At 39.4% G+C, this 5,240-nt stretch overlaps 1 long non-coding RNA gene across 1 annotated transcript; it reads right to left on the bottom strand.

Moving 5' to 3' along the window:
• Nucleotides 1-1,987: 1,987 nt before the first annotated feature.
• LOC149445547 (uncharacterized) lies at nt 1,988-4,969 on the bottom strand. The gene is made up of 2 exons (XR_016306393.1): nt 4,641-4,969; nt 1,988-2,659 (listed from the first exon to the last, which is right to left on the bottom strand). It is a non-coding gene; the product is annotated as an uncharacterized LOC149445547 (long non-coding RNA).
• Nucleotides 4,970-5,240: the final 271 nt, after the last annotated feature.

Raw genomic sequence — 5,240 nt, 5'->3', positions numbered from 1 at the left:
AATAAAGGAAATGGGCCAAATTCTTCAAGTTGGGAACATAGCAAAACAATTCTACTACTTCTTCAATCTGTCCAAAAAAAAAAAATAGTTTTGGTTGGAGTTACCCTCTTACATAAAACACATGTACATAATATAGTTTTCAATCTGCAGTTTTTGTGTCTTCTTGTAGCTACACAAGTGCATGTCATGAAGGCAAATTCCATTTGTCCCTGTAGCAGAGACTAGAAATGAAAAGTCCACTATAATGTACAATGGACACCTGCATGGACTGAACTGATGTTACATCTTGGGGAAAAGAGCTTTACTAATCATGCGCTGATAGCATACATCCTCTAGATATAGGCTAGTGGTTAGAGACTTTTAGAAACCAGTTGTTTTACTCAACTGGCCATGAAAAACATTAGGAGACAAAGAAAAATAAGAAAGATGACTATTATTACCTATAAGTGTATTCTAGTCCAATGTGAACATTAAGTCTTGAACCACATAGGGGGAGATTTACTAGAAACTGGAGAGTGGGAAATTTGGTGCAACTCTGCATAGAAACCAATCAGTTTCCAGGTTTTATGCCAAAGCCTAATTGAACAAGCTGAAGTTAGAAGCTGATTGGTTCTGAGTGTGGCAATTTTAGTAAATCTACTGCATAGAGTACATGAATCATAGCCTAATTCCCCACTTACATCTGGACTTCATTCTTCCATCTAACAATACCTATGGTGTAACTATTATGCCCTCTCCTTTTTGTCAGTAATCTGTTGATATGGAAACTCTTTTGGCAACCTACGAGGGATATTCAAGTCAAATGGGGATTTTTGAGTTTATATAGTAAAAGAGCAAATTTCAAGGAGTGGAAACTGCATTTATTTTCAACATACTCCCCTGCTACACATATACACTTATCCCAGCATTTAACTAATGCCTGGAAAGCTTTGGCATAAAGAGATTTGTCAGTACACCTGAACCATCCTAGGGCAGCCTACCTCACTTTGTCCTCAGTGCTGAAATGCTGACCTCCAAGGAACTCTTTTGGTGGCCAAAAGAGGTGGAAATCACTTGGAGTGAGGTCTGAGCTGTGAGGGGGATGTGGCAATACCTCCCAGCAGAGTTGCTGTAATGTGCACGTAGTGCAGTGAGCAGTATGAGCTTGTAGGTTGTCCTGGAGAAACAGGACGCCCTTAGTGATCAAACAGGATATTTTTTCTGCAGATGTGTATGCACATAATTTTTAATACAACAGTAATATTCACTGTTGATAGTGGCACCACAGGGTAGAAAATCCACATGAATAACACCACATTTGTCCCAGAAAACACTTGCCATCACTTTACCTACAGATGCAATTGTTCAAATTTATTTTGGTGGCGGTGAGTCCACATGTTCCCACTACTTTGATGGTCGTTTTGATTTGCCCATGTTCCATCACATGTATCACCACATGATGTTCTATGCATGCACTAACACTGTTGTCTGCCATCTTAATTAATAGCATCTGGACTGGCCCACAACATGTGTGCTACCTATAAGAAATAGGACACACTTGCCACTTACTACTGCATTTGGTACCACCATGCTGGCATCCCTTTTTATACCTGTAAAATTAAAAGTCCCAGTTTGACTTGAATGCCCCTCATATTTGTAATGTCTATGAACTATTCTTTAACATGTCTACTGTGGCCTTCTAAACTCCAATGTATGAATGTCATTACTAAGACTTCACTTGCATCAAAGCGGCTTTTGAAGTTTAAATCAGATTAGTAGTATGTAAAAGGGAGAGAGAGAGTATAACAGAACACACTTCAGGAACAGATTGATCTAACTCACATGTGAGCAGCTCTCTGAAATCTGACAGTAGAGCTGGCTGTGTAGTACTCTAATCAATAGATAACCACACTTTTAATGCAGATCCAATAGTTGTCTCTTGTATCTGCAAGCTTTTAAACCTAAGTTCAAAGTACTTTGGGAATAATGCAATTCAGACAACTAGATGTGTGATGCAAAATTCGACCTCTTTATTATTGATCAAGCTTTAAGTAATAAATGATAACACTGAATATTTCAGGAGGTTTTCATGAAGCACCAATTGGAATACAGAGAAAAGATTTCTGTAAACCACTCTATGTCGTGTCATAACAAAAATTCAACAGGGTAGTAACTTCTGCAATTTCTCAAAACAATAAATATATTGCCTGGATAACAGCATTCAAATCCTGCAGGAACATCTTGTGTGTAAAATAAACCAGTTAATAAGCACAAAGAAAAAGTTAGTTAACTATTAACCCTTTCACATCCTCCCGTTTGTCACAAAGTGACAACTGACATATTCACACTTCATACTGTTTATCAATATTGATTTACTGAACGTGCCATTGTCACCAAATTGGGAATACACTTTACAATTATTTGCCTCAAACTTCCTAGGACAGGTATCCATCCAAATAATCAGTCCCACCAATTACCGATAAGATCCTGTTTAATTCCTGAGGCCTACTCCTGTAAAGCCTTTGTGTGATTGTATAAAGGTGGCATGATCACTTAAATTAAAACAGCACATTCCTTCAAAATGGTCACAACCATAATTATTTTTAAGCAGTAAATAGTTTATAATCACTCAATTCTGAAGCACAGATTTACGGGTTCCTTGGAGGTCGAGCAACAATTCCTGCAAAGCAATAGAAGTATGATTAAGACTTTTTGCCATACTACATGCTAGAGCATTAACAGTTCTTGCATTATATAATACCAATGCTAACACACAAACAATACAGGTGAAACTCAAAAAATTAGAATATCTTGCAAAAGTTCATTTATTTCAGTAATACAACTTAAAAGGTGAAACTAATATATGAGATAGACTCATTACATGCAAAGCAAGATAGGTCAAGCCGTGATTTGTCATAATTGAGATGATTATGGCTTACAGCTCATGAAAACCCCAAATCCACAATCTCAGAAAATTTGAATATTACATGCAATCAATAAAACAAGGATTGCACATAGAACAATATTGGACCTCTGAAAAGTATAAGCATGTGTATGTACTCAGTACTTGGTTTGGGCCCCTTTTGCAGCAATTACTGCCTCAATGCGGCGTGGCATGGAAGCTATCAGCCAGTGGCACTGCTGAGGTGTTATGGAAGACCAGGATGCTTCAATAGCGGCCTTCAGCTCTTCTGCATTGTTCGGTCTCATGTCTCTCATCTTTCTCTTGGCAATGCCCCATAGATTGTCTATGGGGTTCAGGTCAGGCGAGTTTGCTGGCCAATCAAGCACAGTAATCCCATGGTCATTGAACCTGGTGTTGGTGCTTTTGGCAGTGTGGGCAGGTGCCAAGTCCTGCTGGAAAATGAAGTCAGCATCCCCATAAAGCTCGTCTGCAGAAGGAAGCATGAAGTGCTCCAAAATTTCCTGGTAGACGACTGAGTTGACCCTGGACGTAATGAAGTACAGTGGACCAACACCAGCAGATGACATGGCTCCCCAAATCAACACAGACTGTGGAAACTTCACACTGGACTTCAAGCATCTTGCAGTGTGTGCCTCTCCATTCTTCCTCCATACTCTGGGTCCTTGGTTTCCAAATGAGATGCAAAAGTTGCTCTCATCAGAAAAGAGGACTTTGGACCACTGAGCAACAGACCAGGTCTGTTTTCCTTTAGTCCAGGTAAGACACTTCTGACGTTGTTTGTTGTTCAGGAGCGGCTTGACAAGAGGAATACGACATTTGAAGCCCATGTCCAGGATCCGTCTGTGTGTGGTGGCTCTTGATGCACTGACTCCAGCCTCAGTCCACTCCTTGTGAAAGTCTCCAACACTTTTGAATGGCCTTTTCCTGACAATCCTCTCCAGGCTGCGGTCATCCCTGCTGTTTGTGCACCTTTTTCTTCCACACTTTTCCCTTCCACATAACTTTCTATTAATGTGCTTTGATACAGCACTTTGGGAACATCCAACTTCTTTTGCAATTACCTTTTGAGGCTTTTCCTCCTTATGGAGGGTGTCAATGATGGTTTTCTGCACAACTGTCAGGTCAGCAGTCTTTCCCATGATTGTGATTCCTACTGAACCAGACTGAGAGATCATTTAAAGGCTCAGGAACCCTTTGCAGGTGTTATGGCTTAATTAGCTGATTAGAGTGGGACACTTTGAGCCTAGAATATTGCACCTTTTCACAATATTCTAATTTTCTGAGATTGTGGATTTGGGGTTTTCATGAACTGTAAGCCATAATCATCACAATTATGACAAATCACGGCTTGAACTATCTTGCTTTGCATGTAATGAGTCTATCTCATATATTAGTTTCACCTTTTAAGTTGCATTACTGAAATAAATGAACTTTTGCATGATATTTTAATTTTTCGAGTTTCACCTGTAGATACAGCTAAGCTAGTGTAAACTGTGTAATATCTGATATACAATCTCGGTGTTCCTTCTTGATCTTATATCCTTCTCCGTAGCTTAAGGATGCTCAGGTTCAAAGTACAAGGCCCTGCAGTAACATTGCCTGGAATATGTGATATTTCCACAAGAAAACAACCATCCTAAAGGTATTTTGAAATGCTTAATGTGACTGGGCTGTGATAAAACATGATTACAGGTCATTGGGTTATGTACTGAAATACATGTTCTATTAGACTTACATAAAATCCTGTCATGAAGAGATAGGGTTGTTTGATGTGGGCCTTATGTAAATCTTAGATACCAATGCCAGGGAATCTCTTCAGAATCGCATGTCATATTGTAACATACACATCCTCTTGGGTGACATTCAACGTTTTTATACTAGTCATATTTTCCCAGTGTTTAAATGAATCTGGACAGTACTGAAAATATTCATACATCGGTCAGAACTGCTGTACATGTCACGGCTGTTATCACTGTGGGCTCTCAATAAGGTGGGTCCAGGACCTTGTGCTTATTCAGGGCTTTAACAGCCATGTGGTCTCCAGGCTTGAAAGGACTTGTTTGTTCCTGTGAGGGAAGCGGAAAAGAAAGAGATACATCACCATAGATGTCATTCAAAAGCCTTATAAGATTTCTCACATATGTTTATTGGATCAGCTTTAAATCTCCAGCTTTAAATCTCCAGATTTAAACACCCAGTCCATGGGGTAAGAAATGGTTTGCCCATTAAAATTTAAAAAGGTGACAATTTAGTTGTTTTGTTTGGTGTCATCCTGATTTCAGCCAACACTGCTGGCAGGTTAGTCTCCCACTTTCCTCAACTTACCCTTACTTGT

The sequence above is a fragment of the Staurois parvus genome, unplaced genomic scaffold, assembly GCF_062004578.1.
Source record: "Staurois parvus isolate SC_StPar_1 unplaced genomic scaffold, SC_StPar_1.0 ptg000719l, whole genome shotgun sequence".
Taxonomy (NCBI): Eukaryota; Metazoa; Chordata; class Amphibia; order Anura; family Ranidae; genus Staurois; species Staurois parvus.
This window is presented reverse-complemented; position numbering and strand designations above follow the sequence as displayed.